The sequence below is a fragment of the Schistocerca gregaria genome, unplaced genomic scaffold, assembly GCF_023897955.1.
Source record: "Schistocerca gregaria isolate iqSchGreg1 unplaced genomic scaffold, iqSchGreg1.2 ptg000333l, whole genome shotgun sequence".
NCBI lineage: Eukaryota > Metazoa > Arthropoda > Insecta > Orthoptera > Acrididae > Schistocerca > Schistocerca gregaria.
This window is the reverse complement of record NW_026061799.1, coordinates 5,753,148-5,780,083: the sequence shown is the minus strand read 5'-3', so window position 1 is coordinate 5,780,083 and position 26,936 is coordinate 5,753,148. Positions and strand designations below refer to the sequence as shown.

General features: G+C 26.2%; 2 pseudogenes; both read left to right on the top strand.

The window, feature by feature from the left end:
- The first annotated feature begins 6,786 nt into the window (after nucleotides 1-6,786).
- LOC126306457 (NADH-ubiquinone oxidoreductase chain 5-like) lies at nucleotides 6,787-8,225 on the top strand (annotated as a pseudogene).
- A 16,757-nt stretch (nucleotides 8,226-24,982) lies between these two features.
- LOC126306472 (NADH-ubiquinone oxidoreductase chain 5-like) lies at nucleotides 24,983-25,896 on the top strand (annotated as a pseudogene).
- Nucleotides 25,897-26,936: the final 1,040 nt, after the last annotated feature.

Genomic DNA, 26,936 nt, shown 5'->3' with positions numbered 1-26,936 from the left:
AATAAACTAGGATTAGATACCCTATTATTTTAAATGTTAATTATATTTACCAGGGTACTATTAGTTAAGGTCTTATAACCCAAAGAATCTGGTGGTATCTCATTCCATTCAGAGGAACCTACCCCATGATTGATAATACACGATTTACTCTACTTAATTTATTTGTTTGTATATCTCCGTTATCAGAGAATCTTTTTAGAGTTATAATTCTCAAGATTTATAATTATAAAATATTTCAGGTCAAGGTGCAGCTTATAGTTAAGAGGAGGTGGGTTACAATAGATTTTTGTTTATAACGGATTTGATAGTGAAATACTGTTAATGAAGGTGGATTTGATAGTAATTTAATTTATTTAATTTAACTGATATTGGCTCTGAGATGTGTACACATCGCCCGTCGCTCTCATTATTGATTATTCTATTTTATTTTAAAGTAGCTTCAATTTAGATGAGATAAGTCGTAACATAGTAGATGTACTGGAAAGTGTATCTAGGAAGAGTTTCAAGATATAACTTATTAGTAAAGTGTTTCATTTACACTGAAAATTTTTCTGTGCAAATCAGGATATCTTGATTATTTATTTTATTATATTTATTTTTTGTTTATTTAATTATTTAATATAAATAATTTTATTGTATTTTTGTCTTAGTATATTTTATAGAATTGATTTTTTAAATTATAGTTTATTGGTAATGTAAGTGTTTTATGAAATATTATTTAAAATTTTTTTAAGTAGATTTTATTTATTGTACCTTTTGTATCAGGGTTTATCAAAATTTTAGTATTTATTTTACTTGTCTCGATTTGGGTTGATTTATAAATAATTTATAGTTAATGTATCATAATTATTATTAAATTATTTATAGAAATGAGATGTTAATCGTTTCCCAAGATATCTAGTTTCTTAAGAAAAAATTTAATTTTTTAAAGTTATTTGTTTTTATTTAATTTTTTAAGTAAAAATATTAACTTATTTATTCTTTAAGGGATAAGCTTTGAAGTTAATAACCTATAATTTATTTTATAGAAATATAATAGTAAGCTTTAAACCAGCTATCTTTAAGATTACGTTTTAGTTCATTATTTTTTATTTTGATTTTATAAATATTTTAGGTTTTTTATTAAGATTATTAATTTAATTTTAAAATTTTTGTAATAATGATAGAATTAGTATATTTATTTGTATGAAATTTTTACCTTGTGAACTTATTATAAGGAACTAGGCAAAATTGATTTCCGCCTGTTTATCAAAAACATGTCCTCTTGTTTATATTTTGAGGTCTGGCCTGCTCACTGAGCGTATTTTTAAAGAGCCGCGGTATTTTGACCGTGCAAAGGTAGCATAATCATTAGTCTCTTAATTAGTGGCTGGAATGAATGGCTTGACGAGAAATCAACTGTCTCTTAATAAATTTTTGAATTTAACTTTTGAGTCAAAAGGCTTAAATTCTTCTTTAGGACGAGAAGACCCTATAGAGCTTGACATTTTACTTTTATATAGTTTTTTGTTTGTCTTTCTATATTTAATGATGATGTTTTGTTGGGGTGACATGAAGAATAGATAAACTCTTCATTATTATATCATTTATTTATGTTTGTTATTTTGATCCATAATTTATGATCATAAGATTAAGTTACCTTAGGGATAACAGCGTAATTGTTTTTGAGAGCTCATATCGACAAAGCAGATTGCGACCTCGATGTTGGATTAAGAAAAATTTTGGGTGCAGGAGCCCAATGATTAGGTCTGTTCGACCTTTAAATTCTTACATGATCTGAGTTGAGACCGGCGTGAGCCAGGTCGGTTTCTATCCTAAGATTGTTAATCCATATTAGTACGAAAGGACCATATGGTTAAAATATTTTTTGTTATATTGATTAATATTAATTTATTTACTATTTTGACAGATTAATGTGTTGAATTTAGAATTCATTTATGTAGATTTTTTCTACAAATAGTATTGATACTTTATGATTTATTTATACTTATTTTGAATTTTCTTTTATTGGTTATTTGTGTTTTAATTAGTGTTGCCTTTTTAACTTTATTAGAGTGTAAGGTTTTAGGTTATATTCAGATTCGAAAGGGTCCAAATAAGGTAGGTTTTGTTGGAATTCCTCAGCCATTTAGAGATGCTATTAAGTTAATTTGTAAGGAGCAGCCAATTCCTATTATATCTAATTACCTACTTTATTATTTTTCCCCTGTTTTTAATTTAATGATTTCTTTAGCCGTTTGAGTAATTTTTCCTTATTTAACTTATATGTGTTCTTTTTCTTATGGATTTTTATTTTTTTTATGTTGTACTAGATTAGGTGTTTATACTGTTATAATTGCTGGTTGATCTTCTAATTCAAATTATTCATTATTAGGTTCTCTTCGTTCTGTTGCTCAAACAATTTCTTATGAAGTTAGTTTAGCTTTAATTTTATTGTCTTTAATTATTTTAATTCGTAGTTTTAATATGTTTGATTTTATAAACTATCAGCTTTATTGTTGATTTATTATTATTTCTTTTCCTTTAGCTTTAGCTTGTTTTGCTTCTTGCTTAGCTGAAACTAATCGTACTCCTTTTGATTTTGCTGAAGGGGAATCTGAGTTAGTTTCAGGATTTAATATTGAGTATGGTGCGGGTGGTTTTACTTTAATTTTTTTAGCTGAATATACTAGAATTGTCTTCATAAGAATGTTATTGGCTTTAATTTTTGTGGGCATGGTTTTTATTCTTTTATATTTTTTATTAAGCTTGCTATTATATCTTTTGGTTTTATTTGGGTTCGTGGAACATTACCACGGTTCCGTTATGATAAATTAATGTACTTAGCTTGAAAAAGTTTTTTACCTTTATCTTTGAATTTTTTTATTTTCTTTGTTGGTTTAAAGATTTTATTTATCTCATTTGTTTAGTGAAATTTTTTGAGAAAAGTTAATAGAAGAGTTAAACTTCTAATTTTATGTTTTCAAAACATATGCTTTTCCTAAGCTAATTAACTTTATTCCTTAATTAATTTATCTCATGCGTTTGCGACATGGACATTAATTAAGAAATATGTGAAGTAAATAATTGTTAAGATTTCACCTGTTATAATATAAGGTTCTTCAACAGGTCGTTTACCAATTCACGTTAGTAAGCATACAACAACTACTATAATTCAGAATAAAATTTGATTAATAGGGTAAAATTGAATGCCTCGGAATGGTGTTTTATTATAAAATGGTAAAATTATTAAGATTCTAATTGATGAAAATAATGCAATAACACCTCCTAACTTATTAGGGATAGATCGTAGAATTGCATATGCAAATAGGAAATATCATTCTGGTTGAATGTGAACTGGTGTTACTAATGGGTTGGCAGGTACAAAGTTATCTGGATCTCCTAATAGGTAAGGATTAATTAAACATAGTATAATTAATAATGATGTTATTATTACAAATGTAATAGAATCCTTAAAGGTAAAGTATGGATGGAATGGAATTTTTTCAATATCTCCATTTAGTCCAAGAGGATTATTAGATCCTGTTTGGTGAAGAAAAAATAAATGAATTGCTGCTATAGCAGCAATAATAAATGGTAATACAAAATGGAATGTGAAGAATCGATTTAATGTTGCATTATCAACAGCGAATCCTCCTCATACTCATTGGACTAAATCTGTTCCTAAGTATGGGATTGCTGATAATAAATTAGTAATTACTGTTGCACCTCAAAAAGATATTTGGCCTCAGGGTAAGACATATCCTATAAATGCAGTTGCTATAACTAAAAATAAAATCACTGTACCAATTATTCAGGTATGTATATATATATATAAGATCCATAGTAAATTCCCCGTCCTACATGTAAGTAAATACAAATAAAAAATATAGATGCTCCATTTGCGTGTAAGGTTCGGATAATTCAACCATTATTTACGTCTCGGCAGATGTGTACTACACTACTGAATGCTATTTCAATATTTGATGTTTAATGTATAGCTAAAAATAGTCCAGTTACGATTTGAATTACCAAACATAACCCTAATAGGGATCCAAAATTTCATCAAAATGAAATATTTGTTGGGGCAGGTAAGTCAATTAAAGAGTTATTAATAATTTTAATTAAAGGATGTCTTAATCGTAAGGGTTTATTCATTAGTAATTATCTTATTTTACGAATAGGTCCCTGATTAATATTGGTGATTTTAACAACTGCTAGTAGTGCTAAAAATAAATAAATTATTATTATTATTGTAATAATGAATGTTGGTCTATTATATAATTTTTCTAAAGATATTGTTATTTCTTGATAATTGATTGAATTATCAATATTTATAGTTTCGGTGTTTTTGAAAAAGTCTATAAATATAGATATATCTAGAATAATTAATATTAATATGATAAATACTCACATTATTAATGTAATAATTATAGTGATTGATTTAGGCTGAAATATTTCGTTTGATGCAATTCTTGTAATGTAAATAAATAATACTAGTATACCACCAAGAAATGTTAAAAATAAAATATTTGATAATCAATATCTTTCTATTATTGTTCCTGTTATTAATCCAACTAGGAAGGTTTGAAGGATAATAAAAAGCATTATTGATATTGGGTGTCTTAATTTAATAAAATTAATATTTATTACATTTGATAATGATATAATTATTATTTTGATCATTTCAGGGGTTAGTTTATTTAAAATACCGGTTTTGGGGACCGATGATGGAAGCTTTTCCACCTCTGAAGTTTTAAAAGTGGGGGCTGGACTTATTTCCGGTTTACAAGACCGGCATTTTCTTTAAACTATTAAAACTAATGTTTATATTCTCTATTTTTACTTCTTTATTGATTTATTTTGCTGGTGTTTATGTTTTTTCTTCTAAACGTAAACATTTATTAATGGTTCTTTTGAGATTAGAATATATTGTTCTTTCTTTATTTATGTTAGTTATTGTTTTTCTTATTGAGTTTGATTATGATTATTTTTTTCCTGTTATTTTTTTAGTTTTTTCTGTTTGTGAGGGTGCTTTAGGTCTTTCTATTTTAGTTTCAATAATTCGTTCTCATGGTAATGATTTTTTTAATTCTTTTGGTTTATCTTTATGTTAAAGTATTTATTTATAACTATTTTTTGATCCCTCTTTGTTTATAAATAATTGTTGATGGTTTGTTCATTCTTTAATGTTTCTGTCGGGTTTTGTTTTTATGATTTGTGTTTATTCATATGCTGATTTGAATATAATTAGATATTATTTTGGTATTGATTATTTTTCATTTAGTTTAATTTTACTTAGTTTTTGGATTTGTTCTTTAATAATCACTGCTAGAGGTTCAGTTTATTTAAGTTCATATCATTCTAATTTTTTTGTTTTTATGGTTTTGATTTTAATAATTATGCTTTATTGTTCATTTGCTAGATTAAGTCTTCTTTCTTTTTATATTTTTTTTGAGGCTAGATTAGTTCCTACTTTACTTTTAATTTTGGGTTGGGGTTATCAACCTGAGCGTTTGCAGGCTGGTGTTTATTTAATTTTTTATACTTTGGTTGCTAGATTACCTTTATTATTAGTTTTATTTAAGGTTTCTGATTTTTCTAATACTTTATATTTTCCTTTATTGGTTGATTTTGGTTCTTATTATTTTATGTTTTATGTATTTATAATTTTGGCTTTTTTAGTTAAGATACCTATGTTTTTGGTTCATTTATGACTTCCTAAGGCTCATGTAGAGGCCCCTATTTCAGGTAGAATAATTCTTGCTGGTGTTTTATTAAAGTTAGGTGGTTATGGTATTTTTCGTGTTATAAAGGTTATTTCTTATTTGGGTTTAAAGTTTAATTATTTTTGATTGTCTTTAGGTTTATCTGGGGGTGTCATTGTAAGATTTATTTGTTTTCGTCAGGTTGATTTAAAGTCTTTAATTGCATATTCTTCTGTTGCTCATATAAGAATGGTTATTGGTGGATTGATGACTATGAATTGATGAGGTTGTGTAGGTTCTCTTTCTCTAATGGTTGGTCATGGTTTATGTTCTTCTGGTTTATTTTGTTTATCTAATATTATTTATGAACGTTTAGGTAGACGAAGATTATTAATTAACAAGGGTATAATTAATTTGATGCCAAGAATGGCTTTATGATGATTTCTTTTAAGATCATCAAATATGGCTGCTCCTCCTTCTTTAAATTTGGTAGGTGAAATTAGATTATTAAATAGAATTATATCTTGATCTTCTTTTAGATTCATTGCTTTGAATTTTTTATCTTTTTTTAGAGCTGTTTATACTTTGTATATATATTCTTATTCTCAGCATGGGAATTATTATTCTGGTGTTTATACTTGTTCTCTTGGTTATTTTCGTGAATATCATCTTTTACTTTTACATTGATTGCCTTTAAATATTCTCTGTTTAAAGGGTGAATATTTCTTTGTTTAGTTTGCTTAAGTATTTTAATTAAAAATATTGTTTTGTGGAATCAATGATATGAAGTTTTTCATCTTAGGCCGTGAATTTATTTTCTATTTGTTCTTTGAGTTTTTTTTCTTTGTTTATTTCGAGAACTATAATTTTTATTTTAGGTATTTATTATTTAATAATTGATTATAGAGTTTTTGTTGAGTGAGAGCTTTTCAATTTAAATGGTTCTATAGTTGTTATAACTTTAATTTTGGATTGAATATCTCTTATTTTTATATCTTTTGTTATATATATTTCTTCTTTGGTTATTTATTATAGAGAGGATTATATATCTGGTGAAAAGAATATAAATCGTTTTATTATTATTGTTTTAATATTTATTCTTTCTATAGGTTTTTTAATTATTAGTCCTAATTTAATTAGAATTTTATTAGGTTGAGATGGTTTAGGTTTAGTTTATTATTGTTTAGTTATTTATTATCAAAATGTAAAATCTTATAGTGCTGGTATATTAACTGCACTTTCTAATCGTATTGGTGATGTTGCTATTTTAATTTCTATTGCATGAATGTTAAATTTTGGTGGTTGAAATTATATTTATTATTATGATTTTATTTCTAATTCTTTTGAAATAAAGCTCATTACTATATTAATTGTTTTAGCAGCTATAACTAAGAGAGCTCAGATACCTTTCTCTTCATGACTTCCTGCTGCTATAGCAGCTCCTACTCCTGTTTCTGCTTTAGTTCATTCTTCTACTCTTGTTACTGCTGGTGTTTATTTATTAATTCGTTTTAGACCAATATTGGATACTTATAATTGTGGTTGATTTTCACTTTTAATTGGTTGTATAACTATATTTATGGCTGGATTGGGCGCTAATTTTGAGTTTGATTTAAAGAAGATTATTGCTCTTTCTACTTTAAGACAACTTGGTTTAATAATAAGAATTTTGGCTATAGGTTATCCAAAGCTTGCATTTTTTCATTTATTGGCTCATGCTTTATTTAAGGCATTATTATTTATATGTGCAGGTTCAATAATTCATAATTTGAAGGATTCTCAGGATATTCGTTTTATAGGATCAATTGTTAATTTCATACCTTTAACTTCAGTTTGTTTTAATGTTTCTAGTTTATCTTTGTGTGGAATACCTTTTTTAGCGGGATTTTATTCAAAGGATTTAATTCTTGAGATGGTTTGTTTAAGATGAATTAATTGTTTAATTTTTTTTCTTTATTTTTTTTCTACTGGTTTAACTGCTTCTTATTCTTTTCGTTTGTTTTATTATTCAATATCTGGTGATAATAATTTTTATTCTAGATTTTCTTTTGATGATAAGGGTTATTATATTTCATTTGGAATAATTGGTCTATTGTTTGTTGCTGTTTTTGGTGGTAGTCTTTTATCTTGATTAATTTTTCCTATTCCTCATGTGATTGCTTTACCTTATTATTTAAAGTTTTTAACTATTACAGTTGTTATTTTAGGTGCTTATTTAGGTTAACTTATTTCTAATTTTGATTTTTCTCATAATTTATTTTCTTTAAGTATACTTTCTTTTGTTAGATTTGCTGGTTCTATATGATTTATACCTTTTCTTTCAACTAAGTTTATTAGATATATTCCTTTAAAAATAGGTTATTATTCATCTAAGTCATTTGATTATGGTTGAGGTGAATTACTTGTTGGTCAAGGTTTATATAGATTATTTATTTATTTAATTGGTTATATTCAAGGTTGATATGATTCTAATTTCAAGATTTATCTTTTAACTTTTATTTTTTGAATATTTATTTTGGTAATATTGTTTTTCGTTTACTTAAATAGCTTATAATTAGAGCGTGACACTGAAGATGTTAAGGAAGTATTTTTACTTTTAAGTATTTATAAATATAGATATATTATTTTTACAGTGAAAATGTAATGTTTTATTTAAACTATATAAATTTTAGAAATGTTAACGGAGTTTAACCGCTAATATAAAAAGTTAGCAGCTTTCATATTGGCTTTACATTTCCTTAATTGGAACTATTATAGTTCAATTATATTATTAACAGTAATACGCCTCTTTTTGGCTTCAATTAATAAGAATAAGGGTAGTACATACCAATCTTCCAGGTCGAAACTGACTGCAATATTTCGCTTCTTATTCTATTTAAGGTTGATTGATAATATCAATACTTTTTGAATGCAACCCAAATGATATATTTAACTACAACCCTTTATTCTGCTCATTGTAATGCTCCTTGGTTTCATTCATGGTATAGTCCTCCTAATAGAACTAGAATAAAAAATATTGTTGATACTGTTCAGATTATAATGTCTGAAGTTTTAAAAATAATTACAATTGGTAGAATTAGTGCAATTTCTACATCAAAAATTAAAAAGATTACTGCGATTAGGAAGAATCGTATTGAGAATGGTATTCGTGCTGATCTTTTTGGATCAAACCCACATTCAAATGGTGATCTTTTTTCTCGATCATTAATTAATTTTTTTGATAGTGTTGTTGCCAGGATTATAACAATTATTGGAATAATAAATCTAATGAAAACTCTTGTTGATAGAATTAGAATTGTTTTTCTTGATTTATATCAAGCTTTCTGATTGGAAGTCAAAAGTACTATTTATACTAGAAAAACAATTATCTACCTCATCAATAAATAGAGATATATAAGAATAATCATACTACGTCTACGAAGTGTGAGTATCATGCTGCTGCTTCAAATCCAAAGTGATGTCTTGGTGAAAATTGATTTATTGAGTGTCGAAGTAGACATGTTGATAAAAAGATTGTTCCAATAATTACGTGTAAACCATGGAATCCTTTTGCAACAAAGAATGTTGATCCATAAACTGCATCTGCAATGGTAAAAGGTGCTTCTCAATATTCATATGCTTGAAGTTTTGTAAAGTATAGTCCTAATAACACTGTGAAGAATAATCCTTGTAATGCTTGAGTATGATTAGATTCCATTAAACTATGATGTGCTCATGTTACTGTTACTCCTGATGCTAAAAGAATAGCTGTATTAAGTAATGGAATTTGTATAGGGTTAAAGGGTTGAATTCCTATTGGAAGTCATAGTATTCCAAGTTCATTTGTTGGTGCTAATCTTCTTCTAAAGAATGCTCAAAAAAAAGAAACGAAAAATAATACCTCTGATGCAATAAATAAAATTATTCCTCATCGTAATCCAATTGATACAAATCCTGTATGTAATCCTTGATATGTTCCTTCTCGTACTACATCTCGTCATCATTGAATTATAGTTAGTAGGGTAATTCCAAATCCAATTATGAATAAGTTAATATTAAATAGGTGGAATCATTTTGCTAGTCCTGATACTAGGACTATTGCTCCAATTGCTCCTGTTAATGGTCAAGGTCTATAGTCTACTAAGTGGAATGGGTGGTTTGAGTGAGTTGTTAACATAGGTTTAATATACTTCTCTAGAATATAGAGTTCTTAGAATTGAGAAAACATAGGCTTGAATTATTGCTACTGCTGATTCTAGACTTAATAGAAGTATTTGTCCAATAATTAGTAATGAGATTAAGTTTATTGCTATAGATGGTCCTGTGTTTCCTAATAAGGTTAATAATAAGTGTCCTGCAATTATATTTGCTGCCAACCGTACTGCTAATGTACCTGGTCGAATAACATTACTAATTGTTTCAATTAGTACTATAAATGATATTAATGCAGGCGGTGTACCTTGTGGTACAAGGTGTGTAAATATATGATTAGTATGGTTAATTCATCCAAATAATATAAATCTTAGCCATATAGGTAGGGCAATTGCAAATGTTAATGCTAAATGTCTTGTTCTAGTAAAAATATAAGGGAATAATCCTATGAAATTGTTAAATAATATTATAATAAAAATTGAGATGAAAATGAATGTTGTTCCATTAAATGATTTTGGTCCAAGAAGTGTTTTAAATTCAATATGTAAGGTTAAATTTAGTTTATTTCAGATAATGTTAATTCGTGATGGTGTAAGTCAAAATAGTGATGGGATTAATAATAGTCCTAGAAATGTTCTAGTTCAATTTAATGATAAATTAAAGATGTTAGTTGATGGGTCAAATGTTGAGAATAGATTTGTTATCATTTTCAATTTAAGTTTTTTATTTCAATTGTTCCTTTTTCTGCTCTTTTAATAAGGTTAGGTTTAAATGAGAAGAAGTTTATTTGATTAAACAAGATTAATGTAGCTGAAAATATAATGAATAGTGAGAATCATATAAGAGGGGATATTCGAGGGATTTGGATATAATTTCCCCATCAGAAGTAGTCGTTAATTTACTATTATTTGGTTTAAGAGACCATTACTTACTTTCAGTCATCTGATAAATTTCAAGGTGTACTAATTTTTTTTAGTTACTTTAGATTAACACTCTAATGTTATTTATTTTAACTAACTCCTTAAATTATCTTAGATAATCACTTAATAAATAAATTTACTGAAGTTCTTTCAATTACAATTGGTATAAATCTGTGGTTTGCTCCACAGATTTCTGAGCATTGTCCAAAGAATAATCCAGGTCGATTTATTGTGAATGTTCCTTGATTTAACCGACCTGGCGTTGCATCAATTTTAACCCCTAATGCAGGAACTGCTCATGAGTGAAGAAGATCTGATACTCTTGTTAATACTCGTACTTCTGTATTTATTGGTAGGATTGTTCGGTTATCTACATCTAGTAGTCGGAATCCATCATTTTCTAGGTCTTGTTCTGGTGTTATATAAGTGTCAAATTCTACGTCTATGAAGTCTGAATATTCATATCTTCAATATCATTGTCGTCCAATGGTTTTAATTGTAATTATTGCATCTACTGAATCATCAAGTAAATATAATAGTCGTAATGATGGAAGGGCAATAAAAATTAATGTAATTGCTGGTAAAGCTGTTCAGATTGTTTCAATTAAATGTCCATGAAGTATATTACGGTTAGTATAGGCAATAAATAATATATAACTTAGGGCATAACCTACAATTACTGTAATTAATAATAATACGACCATAGTATGATCATGAAAGAATGATAATTGCTCCATTAATGGTGAAGCTCCATCTTGAAGAGATAAATTTGATCATGTTGCCATTAATAAATATTTTCTAATAAAAGGTCAAACCTTTATTTGTAGAGCTTAAATCTACTGCACTAATCTGCCATATTAGAATCTAGAGATTAATGGTAATTCTGAGTAACTATGTTCTGCAGGAGGGTTATTTTGTAGTCATTCTGTTGATCTTCTTATGTTAGCTCTAAATATAATTGCTCGGTTTGTAATCATTCTTTCTCATATAATTACAATGAATATAATGATTCCTACAATAGAAATTGTAGACCCAATTCTTGATACTACGTTTCATGATGTATATGCGTCTGGGTAGTCAGAGTATCGTCGAGGTATTCCTGCTAATCCTAGGAAGTGTTGAGGAAAGAATGTTAAATTTACTCCAATGAATATAATTGTAAATTGGATTTTTAATCATGTATTATTTATAGTTAATCCTGTAAATAGTGGATATCATTGAATGACACCTCCTATAATTGCAAATACTGCTCCTATAGATAATACATAATGAAAGTGGGCTACTACATAATATGTATCATGTAATACAATATCAAGTGATGAATTTGCTAATACTAATCCTGTTAATCCACCAATTGTAAATAGGAAAATAAATCCTAGAGCTCATAATAATGGTGGATTGAACTTGAATTTAGTTCCATATAATGTAGCTAATCATCTAAATACCTTAATTCCTGTAGGTACAGCAATAATTATTGTTGCTGATGTAAAATATGCTCGTGTGTCAACATCCATTCCTACTGTAAATATATGATGTGCTCATACAATAAATCCTATTAGTCCAATTGATAGTATAGCATAAATTATACCTAATGTTCCAAATGATTCAATTTTTCCTCTTTCTTGACATACAATGTGTGAAATAATTCCGAACCCCGGTAGAATTAAAATATAAACTTCTGGGTGTCCAAAGAATCAAAATAGATGTTGATATAGAATTGGGTCACCCCCTCCTGCAGGGTCAAAGAATGATGTATTTAAATTTCGATCTGTTAATAATATAGTAATAGCTCCTGCTAAAACTGGAAGTGAAAGAAGGAGAAGTAATGCTGTAATAGCTACAGATCATACAAATAAAGGTGTTTGATCTAAAGTTATACTTTCTGATCGTATATTAATTGCTGTTGTAATGAAATTCACTGCACCAAGAATAGATGATACACCTGCTAAGTGCAGTGAAAAAATAGCTAGATCTACAGATGCACCCCCGTGTGCAATAGCTCCTGCTAGAGGAGGGTAAACTGTTCATCCTGTACCAGCACCATTATCTACTATAGAAGATGTAAGAAGAAGGGTTAGTGAAGGTGGTAGTAATCAAAAACTTATATTACTTATTCGTGGAAATGCTATATCTGGTGCACCAATTATTAGTGGAACAAGTCAATTACCAAATCCACCAATTATAATAGGTATTACTATAAAGAAAATTATTACGAATGCGTGAGCTGTAATAATAACATTATAAATATGGTCGTCCCCAATTAGAGATCCGGGTTGGCCAAGTTCAGCACGAATAAGTATTCTTATTGATGTTCCTACTATTCCTGCTCATGCTCCAAATATGAAGTGTAAAGTACCAATGTCCTTATGGTTTGTTGAGAATAATCATTTTTGCGGTAAGATGGCTGAATTTTAGGTGGTAGACTGTAAATCTACTTATGAGATGTTTTCTCTCTTATCATATTTAGGTCTTATATTCAATTATGATTCTAGACTGCAATTCTAGAGGTGTAAAATTTTACTAAGGCCTAAAAGATTATTCTTTTAATTATAACTTTGAAGGTTATTAGTTTGATTAACTTAAGTCCTTAGTGTAATGAAATTAAGGTTGATGTTGAAATCAATCCTATTGTTGAAATTATTACTGTTATAGGAAGAATGATTCTTGATTTTTGGGACTTTATCTTTATAGATCACGAATTTTCTGTGTATGATATAATTAGAGCTGAGAATCTAATACGTATATAGTAGTAGAGTGTAATTGTAGTTAATACAACTATAATAGTTATAATAGTTGTTATATTGTTTTCTATTAATGATTGTATTACAATTCATTTTGGTAAGAATCCAAGGAATGGTGGTAGTCCACCTAAAGATAATAAAGATAAGAATATTATGAATTTAATTTCGGTTTTTATATTTCTGGCTGAATAAATTTGATTTATGAAAAATAAATATATTTGCTTAAATAATAAAACTATAATTAATCTTAATAGTGAGTAAATAATGAAGTATAGTTCTCAGATGTTTTCTCTGACTGTTAATGATCTAATTATTCAACCTAGATGTCTGATTGATGAATATGCTAAAAGTTGTCGTAAGGATGTTTGATTTAAACCTCCTATTGCCCCAATAATAATTCTTAAGATAATAATTGTTCAAATAAAAGTTCTTAATTGAATACAATAAGATAAGACCATTATTGGGGCGATTTTTTGTCATGTTATTAATGTTAAACAATTATTTCATCTTGATGCTCCTATAACTTCTGGAAATCAGAAATGGAAAGGTGCAGCTCCAATCTTTAATAATAGTCTAGATCTAATTATTATTGATGGGATAAATTCTGTTTCCCATCCCATGGGATATTTTATTTGAATCAGCAAAATTGAAAATAATAATATTGTCGATGCTATTGCTTGGACAATAAAATATTTAATTGATGATTCATTTATTATTATATTTTTATTTCTTGTTAGGAGCGGAATAAATGAAAGTAAGTTGATCTCAAGTCCTATTCAAACCCCAAATCAGGAATTTGATGAAATGGACAGGATCGTTCCTATCATTAATGTTGATAGGAAGAGAAGTTTTGTAGAGTTGTTGGTCATTAAAAAGGAGAGGATTGATACCTCTATAAATGGGGTATGAACCCATTAGCTTGTTTAGCTTACCTTTTTACATTAAGGTGTATGATGCACGTTAGTTTTTGATACTAAAGGAGGTAGTTTAATTCTATCTTATGTAATTTTAATGAAGGTAATTTTATTTACTTTATTTACCCTATCAAGGTAACCCTTTAATCAGGCACTTCATTTATTTAATATATAAACTGAAAGTTTTTTTTGAAATTCTTTTATGTATTATTTTGTTTAATTAGGATTAATTTATCCTGCTCATTTTATTTTTTATATATATATATAATAAATAATTTATATTAATATATTACATTTAATTGAAATTAAAGTATTATAAGTTCATCTTACCATTATCAATTGATTATTTTAATGCAATTATTTACCTAGGATTATAGCTACTTATGTTTTTAGCTTAAAATAGGTTATTATAATATAATATATATAATACTATGTAATTTAATATTTAATATTATTATAATTGGATATAATAAATAAAATTATTAATTTAAATATAAAATATTATAATTAATATAAATAATAATATTAATTATAATAATATAATTATGTAAATTATCTATAATTAGATTATTTAACTAATATATATGAAAGTTAACTTAATATAAAAAAAAGAATTCATATTAATAACATATTATATTAAATTACATAATTGTATAAAATATATTTATTATATTATTTAATCTTTCTTTATTTATTAGTGAAAAGAAAGATTAAATAAGAAAGAATATAATACATTTATTGCTATACATGTTCCATATTTATCTTTAATTATATATAATAGAGAAGTTGTTGTGGTCATACATAGGGGGGGGTTCTTTTTTTTTTGTTAATGTTTGTGGTTTTATTCTTTTCTTTTCTTTTCTTTAAATATTTGAATCTTTTATTTTTTCCTGAATTAATAGATTTAAAATTTTCTTATTTTTTATTTTTAAAAGTTTTATTCTTGCTTGTTTATTCACTTTTTCTTTGTATTATATGTAAGTTTTGTTAGACTAAATGTTCTTTTTGCAGTAATTTGACTTAATTATCAAGTGATTTTGGATTTAGCAATTGATTTAGTATCGGCATAATTCGTGCCAGCATCCGCGGTTATACGATTGATACAAGTGAATATTATTGGTTAAAACAGTTGTTTATATTATTAGGGTTGAAATATAAATTTGTAAGGTGAAATGTTAAAATTTATTTGTGGCCCTTTTTATGAATCTGTGAAATTTAAATAATTATTGATTATTCTATTTTATTTTAAAGTAGCTTCAATTTAGATGAGATAAGTCGTAACATAGTAGATGTACTGGAAAGTGTATCTAGGAAGAGTTTCAAGATATAACTTATTAGTAAAGTGTTTCATTTACACTGAAAATTTTTCTGTGCAAATCAGGATATCTTGATTATTTATTTTATTATATTTATTTTTTGTTTATTTAATTATTTAATATAAATAATTTTATTGTATTTTTGTCTTAGTATATTTTATAGAATTGATTTTTTAAATTATAGTTTATTGGTAATGTAAGTGTTTTATGAAATATTATTTAAAATTTTTTTAAGTAGATTTTATTTATTGTACCTTTTGTATCAGGGTTTATCAAAATTTTAGTATTTATTTTACTTGTCTCGATTTGGGTTGATTTATAAATAATTTATAGTTAATGTATCATAATTATTATTAAATTATTTATAGAAATGAGATGTTAATCGTTTCCCAAGATATCTAGTTTCTTAAGAAAAAATTTAATTTTTTAAAGTTATTTGTTTTTATTTAATTTTTTAAGTAAAAATATTAACTTATTTATTCTTTAAGGGATAAGCTTTGAAGTTAATAACCTATAATTTATTTTATAGAAATATAATAGTAAGCTTTAAACCAGCTATCTTTAAGATTACGTTTTAGTTCATTATTTTTTATTTTGATTTTATAAATATTTTAGGTTTTTTATTAAGATTATTAATTTAATTTTAAAATTTTTGTAATAATGATAGAATTAGTATATTTATTTGTATGAAATTTTAACTTGTGAACTTATTATAAGGAACTAGGCAAAATTGATTTCCGCCTGTTTATCAAAAACATGTCCTCTTGTTTATATTTTGAGGTCTGGCCTGCTCACTGAGCGTATTTTTAAAGAGCCGCGGTATTTTGACCGTGCAAAGGTAGCATAATCATTAGTCTCTTAATTAGTGGCTGGAATGAATGGCTTGACGAGAAATCAACTGTCTCTTAATAAATTTTTGAATTTAACTTTTGAGTCAAAAGGCTTAAATTCTTCTTTAGGACGAGAAGACCCTATAGAGCTTGACATTTTACTTTTATATAGTTTTTTGTTTGTCTTTCTATATTTAATGATGATGTTTTGTTGGGGTGACATGAAGAATAGATAAACTCTTCATTATTATATCATTTATTTATGTTTGTTATTTTGATCCATAATTTATGATCATAAGATTAAGTTACCTTAGGGATAACAGCGTAATTGTTTTTGAGAGCTCATATCGACAAAGCAGATTGCGACCTCGATGTTGGATTAAGAAAAATTTTGGGTGCAGGAGCCCAATGATTAGGTCTGTTCGACCTTTAAATTCTTACATGATCTGAGTTGAGACCGGCGTGAGCCAGGTCGGTTTCTATCCTAAGATTGTTAATCCATATTAGTACGAAAGGACCATATGGTTAAAATATTTTTTGTTATATTGATTAATATTAATTTATTTACTATTTTGACAGATTAATGTGTTGAATTTAGAATTCATTTATGTAGATTTTTTCTACAAATAGTATTGATACTTTATGATTTATTTATACTTATTTTGAATTTTCTTTTATTGGTTATTTGTGTTTTAATTAGTGTTGCCTTTTTAACTTTATTAGAGTGTAAGGTTTTAGGTTATATTCAGATTCGAAAGGGTCCAAATAAGGTAGGTTTTGTTGGAATTCCTCAGCCATGTGAGATGCTATTAAGTTAATTTGTAAGGAGCAGCCAATTCCTATTATATCTAATTACCTACTTTATTATTTTTCCCCTGTTTTTAATTTAATGATTTCTTTAGCCGTTTGAGTAATTTTTCCTTATTTAACTTATATGTATTCTTTTTCTTATGGATTTTTATTTTTTTTATGTTGTACTAGATTAGGTGTTTATACTGTTATAATTGCTGGTTGATCTTCTAATTCAAATTATTCATTATTAGGTTCTCTTCGTTCTGTTGCTCAAACAATTTCTTCTTTAATTATATATAATAGAGAAGTTGTTGTGGTCATACATAGGGGGGGGGTTCTTTTTTTTTGTTAATGTTTGTGGTTTTATTCTTTTCTTTTCTTTTCTTTAAATATTTGAATCTTTTATTTTTTCCTGAATTAATAGATTTAAAATTTTCTTATTTTTTATTTTTAAAAGTTTTATTCTTGCTTGTTTATTCACTTTTTCTTTGTATTATATGTAAGTTTTGTTAGACTAAATGTTCTTTTTGCAGTAATTTGACTTAATTATCAAGTGATTTTGGATTTAGCAATTGATTTAGTATCGGCATAATTCGTGCCAGCATCCGCGGTTATACGATTGATACAAGTGAATATTATTGGTTAAAACAGTTGTTTATATTATTAGGGTTGAAATATAAATTTGTAAGGTGAAATGTTAAAATTTATTTGTGGCCCTTTTTATGAATCTGTGAAATTTAAATAATTATTGATTATTCTATTTTATTTTAAAGTAGCTTCAATTTAGATGAGATAAGTCGTAACATAGTAGATGTACTGGAAAGTGTATCTAGGAAGAGTTTCAAGATATAACTTATTAGTAAAGTGTTTCATTTACACTGAAAATTTTTCTGTGCAAATCAGGATATCTTGATTATTTATTTTATTATATTTATTTTTTGTTTATTTAATTATTTAATATAAATAATTTTATTGTATTTTTGTCTTAGTATATTTTATAGAATTGATTTTTTAAATTATAGTTTATTGGTAATGTAAGTGTTTTATGAAATATTATTTAAAATTTTTTTAAGTAGATTTTATTTATTGTACCTTTTGTATCAGGGTTTATCAAAATTTTAGTATTTATTTTACTTGTCTCGATTTGGGTTGATTTATAAATAATTTATAGTTAATGTATCATAATTATTATTAAATTATTTATAGAAATGAGATGTTAATCGTTTCCCAAGATATCTAGTTTCTTAAGAAAAAATTTAATTTTTTAAAGTTATTTGTTTTTATTTAATTTTTTAAGTAAAAATATTAACTTATTTATTCTTTAAGGGATAAGCTTTGAAGTTAATAACCTATAATTTATTTTATAGAAATATAATAGTAAGCTTTAAACCAGCTATCTTTAAGATTACGTTTTAGTTCATTATTTTTTATTTTGATTTTATAAATATTTTAGGTTTTTTATTAAGATTATTAATTTAATTTTAAAATTTTTGTAATAATGATAGAATTAGTATATTTATTTGTATGAAATTTTTACCTTGTGAACTTATTATAAGGAACTAGGCAAAATTGATTTCCGCCTGTTTATCAAAAACATGTCCTCTTGTTTATATTTTGAGGTCTGGCCTGCTCACTGAGCGTATTTTTAAAGAGCCGCGGTATTTTGACCGTGCAAAGGTAGCATAATCATTAGTCTCTTAATTAGTGGCTGGAATGAATGGCTTGACGAGAAATCAACTGTCTCTTAATAAATTTTTGAATTTAACTTTTGAGTCAAAAGGCTTAAATTCTTCTTTAGGACGAGAAGACCCTATAGAGCTTGACATTTTACTTTTATATAGTTTTTTGTTTGTCTTTCTATATTTAATGATGATGTTTTGTTGGGGTGACATGAAGAATAGATAAACTCTTCATTATTATATCATTTATTTATGTTTGTTATTTTGATCCATAATTTATGATCATAAGATTAAGTTACCTTAGGGATAACAGCGTAATTGTTTTTGAGAGCTCATATCGACAAAGCAGATTGCGACCTCGATGTTGGATTAAGAAAAATTTTGGGTGCAGGAGCCCAATGATTAGGTCTGTTCGACCTTTAAATTCTTACATGATCTGAGTTGAGACCGGCGTGAGCCAGGTCGGTTTCTATCCTAAGATTGTTAATCCATATTAGTACGAAAGGACCATATGGTTAAAATATTTTTTGTTATATTGATTAATATTAATTTATTTACTATTTTGACAGATTAATGTGTTGAATTTAGAATTCATTTATGTAGATTTTTTCTACAAATAGTATTGATACTTTATGATTTATTTATACTTATTTTGAATTTTCTTTTATTGGTTATTTGTGTTTTAATTAGTGTTGCCTTTTTAACTTTATTAGAGTGTAAGGTTTTAGGTTATATTCAGATTCGAAAGGGTCCAAATAAGGTAGGTTTTGTTGGAATTCCTCAGCCATTTAGAGATGCTATTAAGTTAATTTGTAAGGAGCAGCCAATTCCTATTATATCTAATTACCTACTTTATTATTTTTCCCCTGTTTTTAATTTAATGATTTCTTTAGCCGTTTGAGTAATTTTTCCTTATTTAACTTATATGTGTTCTTTTTCTTATGGATTTTTATTTTTTTTATGTTGTACTAGATTAGGTGTTTATACTGTTATAATTGCTGGTTGATCTTCTAATTCAAATTATTCATTATTAGGTTCTCTTCGTTCTGTTGCTCAAACAATTTCTTATGAAGTTAGTTTAGCTTTAATTTTATTGTCTTTAATTATTTTAATTGGTAGTTTTAATATGTTTGATTTTATAAACTATCAGCTTTATTGTTGATTTATTATTATTTCTTTTCCTTTAGCTTTAGCTTGTTTTGCTTCTTGCTTAGCTGAAACTAATCGTACTCCTTTTGATTTTGCTGAAGGGGAATCTGAGTTAGTTTCAGGATTTAATATTGAGTATGGTGCGGGTGGTTTTACTTTAATTTTTTTAGCTGAATATACTAGAATTGTCTTCATAAGAATGTTATTGGCTTTAATTTTTGTGGGCATGGTTTTTATTCTTTTATATTTTTTATTAAGCTTGCTATTATATCTTTTGGTTTTATTTGGGTTCGTGGAACATTACCACGGTTCCATTATGATAAATTAATGTACTTAGCTTGAAAAAGTTTTTTACCTTTATCTTTGAATTTTTTTATTTTCTTTGTTGGTTTAAAGATTTTATTTATCTCATTTGTTTAGTGAAATTTTTTGAGAAAAGTTAATAGAAGAGTTAAACTTCTAATTTTATGTTTTCAAAACATATGCTTTTCCTAAGCTAATTAACTTTATTCCTTAATTAATTTATCTCATGCGTTTGCGACATGGACATTAATTAAGAAATATGTGAAGTAAATAATTGTTAAGATTTGACCTGTTATAATATAAGGTTCTTCAACAGGTCGTTTACCAATTCACGTTAGTAAGCATACAACAACTACTATAATTCAGAATAAAATTTGATTAATAGGGTAAAATTGAATGCCTCGGAATGGTGTTTTATTATAAAATGGTAAAATTATTAAGATTCTAATTGATAAAAATAATGCAATAACACCTCCTAACTTATTAGGGATAGATCGTAGAATTGCATATGCAAATAGGAAATATCATTCTGGTTGAATGTGAACTGGTGTTACTAATGGGTTGGCAGGTACAAAGTTATCTGGATCTCCTAATAGGTAAGGATTAATTAAACATAGTATAATTAATAATGATGTTATTATTACAAATGTAATAGAATCCTTAAAGGTAAAGTATGGATGGAATGGAATTTTTTCAATATCTCCATTTAGTCCAAGAGGATTATTAGATCCTGTTTGGTGAAGAAAAAATAAATGAATTGCTGCTATAGCAGCAATAATAAATGGTAATACAAAATGGAATGTGAAGAATCGATTTAATGTTGCATTATCAACAGCGAATCCTCCTCATACTCATTGGACTAAATCTGTTCCTAAGTATGGGATTGCTGATAATAAATTAGTAATTACTGTTGTACCTCAAAAAGATATTTGGCCTCAGGGTAAGACATATCCTATAAATGCAGTTGCTATAACTAAAAATAAAATCACTGTACCAATTATTCAGGTATGTATATATATATAAGATCCATAGTAAATTCCCCGTCCTACATGTAAGTAAATACAAATAAAAAATATAGATGCTCCATTTGCGTGTAATGTTCGGATAATTCAACCATTATTTACGTCTCGGCAGATGTGTACTACACTACTGAATGCTATTTCAATATTTGATGTATAATGTATAGCTAAAAATAGTCCAGTTACGATTTGAATTACCAAACATAACCCTAATAGGGATCCAAAATTTCATCAAAATGAAATATTTGTTGGGGCAGGTAAGTCAATTAAAGAGTTATTAATAATTTTAATTAAAGGATGTCTTAATCGTAAGGGTTTATTCATTAGTAATTATCTTATTTTACGAATAGGTCCCTGATTAATATTGGTGATTTTAACAACTGCTAGTAGTGCTAAAAATAAATAAATTATTATTATTATTGTAATAATGAATGTTGGTCTATTATATAATTTTTCTAAAGATATTGTTATTTCTTGATAATTGATTGAATTATCAATATTTATAGTTTCGGTGTTTTTGAAAAAGTCTATAAATATAGATATATCTAGAATAATTAATATTAATATGATAAATACTCACATTATTAATGTAATAATTATAGTGATTGATTTAGGCTGAAATATTTCGTTTGATGCAATTCTTGTAATGTAAATAAATAATACTAGTATACCACCAAGAAATGTTAAAAATAAAATTTATGATAATCAATAGCTTTCTATTAATGTTCCTGTTATTAATCCAACTAGGAAGGTTTGAAGGATAATAAAAAGCATTATTGATATTGGGTGTCTTAATTTAATAAAATTAATATTTATTACATTTGATAATGATATAATTATTATTTTGATCATTTCAGGGGTTAGTTTATTTAAAATACCGGTTTTGGGGACCGATGATGGAAGCTTTTCCACCTCTGAAGTTTTAAAAGTGGGGGCTGGACTTATTTCCGGTTTACAAGACCGGCGTTTTTTTTAAACTATTAAAACTAATGTTTATATTCTCTATTTTTGCTTCTTTATTGATTTATTTTGCTGGTGTTTATGTTTTTTCTTCTAAACGTAAACATTTATTAATGGTTCTTTTGAGATTAGAATATATTGTTCTTTCTTTATTTATGTTAGTTATTGTTTTTCTTATTGAGTTTGATTATGATTATTTTTTTCCTGTTATTTTTTTAGTTTTTTCTGTTTGTGAGGGTGCTTTAGGTCTTTCTATTTTAGTTTCAATAATTCGTTCTCATGGTAATGATTTTTTAAATTCTTTTGGTTTATCTTTATGTTAAAGTATTTATTTATAACTATTTTTTTGATCCCTCTTTGTTTATTAAATAATTGTTGATGGTTGGTTCATTCTTAAATGTTTCTGTCGGGTTTTGTTTTTATAATTTGTGTTTATTCATATGCTGATTTGAATATAATTAGATATTATTTTGGTATTGATTATTTTTCTTTTAGTTTAATTTTACTTAGTTTTTGGATTTGTTCTTTAATAATCACTGCTAGAGGTTCAGTTTATTTAAGTTCATATCATTCTAATTTTTTTGTTTTTATGGTTTTGATTTTAATAATTATGCTTTATTGTTCATTTGCTAGATTAAGTCTTCTTTCTTTTTATATTTTTTTTTGAGGCTAGATTAGTTCCTACTTTACTTTTAATTTTGGGTTGGGGTTATCAACCTGAGCGTTTGCAGGCTGGTGTTTATTTAATTTTTTATACTTTGGTTGCTAGATTACATTTATTATTAGTTTTATTTAAGGTTTATGATTTTTCTAATACTTTATATTTTCCTTTATTGGTTGATTTTGGTTCTTATTATTTTATGTTTTATGTATTTATAATTTTGGCTTTTTTAGTTAAGATACCTTTTTTTTTGGTTCATTTATGACTTCCTAAGGCTCATGTAGAGGCCCCTATTTCAGGTAGAATAATTCTTGCTGGTGTTTTATTAAAGTTAGGTGGTTATGGTATTTTTCGTGTTATAAAGGTTATTTCTTATTTGGGTTTAAAGTTTAATTATTTTTGATTGTCTTTAGGTTTATCTGGGGGTGTTATTGTAAGATTTATTTGTTTTAGTCAGGTTGATTTAAAGTCTTTAATTGCATATTCTTCTGTTGCTCATATAAGAATGGTTATTGGTGGATTGATGACTATGAATTGATGAGGTTGTGTAGGTTCTCTTTCTCTAATGGTTGGTCATGGTTTATGTTCTTCTGGTTTATTTTGTTTATCTAATATTATTTATGAACGTTTAGGTAGACGAAGATTATTAATTAACAAGGGTATAATTAATTTGATGCCAAGAATGGCTTTATGATGATTTCTTTTAAGATCATCAAATATGGCTGCTCCTCCTTCTTTAAATTTGGTAGGTGAAATTAGATTATTAAATAGAATTATATCTTGATCTTCTTTTAGATTCTTTGCTTTGATTTTTTTATCTTTTTTTAGAGCTGTTTATACTTTGTATATATATTCTAATTCTCAGCATGGGAATTATTATTCTGGTGTTTATACTTGTTCTCTTGGTTATTTTCGTGAATATCATCTTTTACTTTTACATTGATTGCCTTTAAATATTCTCTGTTTAAAGGGTGAATATTGCTTTGTTTAGTTTGCTTAAGTATTTTAATTAAAAATATTGTTTTGTGGAATCAATGATATGAAGTTTTTCATCTTAGGCCGTGAATTTATTTTCTATTTGTTCTTTGAGTTTTTTTTCCTTGTTTATTTCGAGAACTATAATTTTTATTTTAGGTATTTATTATTTAATAATTGATTATAGAGTTTTTGTTGAGTGAGAGCTTTTCAATTTAAATGGTTCTATAGTTGTTATAACTTTAATTTTGGATTGAATATCTCTTATTTTTATATCTTTTGTTATATATATTTCTTCTTTGGTTATATATTATAGAGAGGATTATATATCAGATGAAAAGAATATAAATCGTTTTATTATTATTGTTTTAATATTTATTCTTTCTATAGGTTTTTTAATTATTAGTCCTACTTTAATTAGAATTTTATTAGGTTGAGATGGTTTAGGTTTAGTTTCTTATTGTTTAGTTATTTATTATCAAAATGTAAAATCTTATAGTGCTGGTATATTAACTGCACTTTCTAATCGTATTGGTGATGTTGCTATTTTAATTTCTATTGCATGAATGTTAAATTTTGGTGGTTGAAATTATATTTATTATTATGATTTTATTTCTAATTCTTTTGAAATAAAGCTCATTACTATATTAATTGTTTTAGCAGCTATAACTAAGAGAGCTCAGATTCCTTTCTCTTCATGACTTCCTGCTGCTATAGCAGCTCCTACTCCTGTTTCTGCTTTAGTTCATTCTTCTACTCTTGTTACTGCTGGTGTTTATTTATTAATTCGTTTTAGACCAATATTGGATACTTATAATTGTGGTTGATTTTTACTTTTAATTGGTTGTATAACTATATTTATGGCTGGATTGGGCGCTAATTTTGAGTTTGATTTAAAGAAGATTATTGCTCTTTCTACTTTAAGACAACTTGGTTTAATAATAAGAATTTTGGCTATAGGTTATCCAAAGCTTGCATTTTTTCATTTATTGGCTCATGCTTTATTTAAGGCATTATTATTTATATGTGCAGGTTCAATAATTCATAATTTGAAGGATTCTCAGGATATTCGTTTTATAGGATCAATTGTTAATTTCATACCTTTAACTTCAGTTTGTTTTAATGTTTCTAGTTTATCTTTGTGTGGAATACCTTTTTTAGCGGGATTTTATTCAAAGGATTTAATTCTTGAGATGGTTTGTTTAAGATGAATTAATTGTTTAATTTTTTTTCTTTATTTTTTTTCTACTGGTTTAACTGCTTCTTATTCTTTTCGTTTGTTTTATTATTCAATATCTGGTGATAATAATTTTTATTCTAGATTTTCTTTTGATGATAAGGGTTATTATATTTCATTTGGAATAATTGGTCTATTGTTTGTTGCTGTTTTTGGTGGTAGTCTTTTATCTTGATTAATTTTTCCTATTCCTCATGTGATTGCTTTACCTTATTATTTAAAGTTTTTAACTATTACAGTTGTTATTTTAGGTGCTTATTTAGGTTATCTTATTTCTAATTTTGATTTTTCTCATAATTTATTTTCTTTAAGTATACTTTCTTTTGTTAGATTTGCTGGTTCTATATGATTTATACCTTTTCTTTCAACTAAGTTTATTAGATATATTCCTTTAAAAATAGGTTATTATTCATCTAAGTCATTTGATTATGGTTGAGGTGAATTACTTGGTGGTCAAGGTTTATATAGATTATTTATTTATTTAATTGGTTATATTCAAGGTTGATATGATTCTAATTTCAAGATTTATCTTTTAACTTTTATTTTTTGAATATTTATTTTGGTAATATTGTTTTTCGTTTACTTAAATAGCTTATAATTAGAGCGTGACACTGAAGATGTTAAGGAAGTATTTTTACTTTTAAGTATTTATAAATATAGATATATTATTTTTACAGTGAAATTGTAATGTTTTATTTAAACTATATAAATTTTAGAAATGTTAACGGAGTTTAACCGCTAATATAAAAAGTTAGCAGCTTTCATATTGGCTTTACATTTCCTTAATTGGAACTATTATAGTTCAATTATATTATTAACAGTAATACGCCTCTTTTTGGCTTCAATTAATAAGAATAAGGGTAGTACATACCAATCTTCCAGGTCGAAACTGACTGCAATATTTCGCTTCTTATTCTATTTAAGGTTGATTGATAATATCAATACTTTTTGAATGCAACCCAAATGTTATATTTAACTACAACCCTTTATTCTGCTCATTGTAATGCTCCTTGGTTTCATTCATGGTATAGTCCTCCTAATAGAACTAGAATAAAAAATATTGTTGATACTGTTCAGATTATAATGTCTGAAGTTTTAAAAATAATTACAATTGGTAGAATTAGTGCAATTTCTACATCAAAAATTAAAAAGATTACTGCGATTAGGAAGAATCGTATTGAGAATGGTATTCGTGCTGATCTTTTTGGATCAAACCCACATTCAAATGGTGATCTTTTTTCTCGATCATTAATTAATTTTTTTGATAGTGTTGTTGCCAGGATTATAACAATTATTGGAATAATAAATCTAATGAAAACTCTTGTTGATAGAATTAGAATTGTTTTTCTTGATTTATATCAAGCTTTCTGATTGGAAGTCAAATGTACTATTTATACTAGAAAAACAATTATCTACCTCATCAATAAATAGAGATATATAAGAATAATCATACTACGTCTACGAAGTGTCAGTATCATGCTGCTGCTTCAAATCCAAAGTGATGTCTTGGTGAAAATTGATTTATTGAGTGTCGAAGTAGACATGTTGATAAAAAGATTGTTCCAATAATTACGTGTAAACCATGGAATCCTGTTGCAACAAAGAATGTTGATCCATAAACT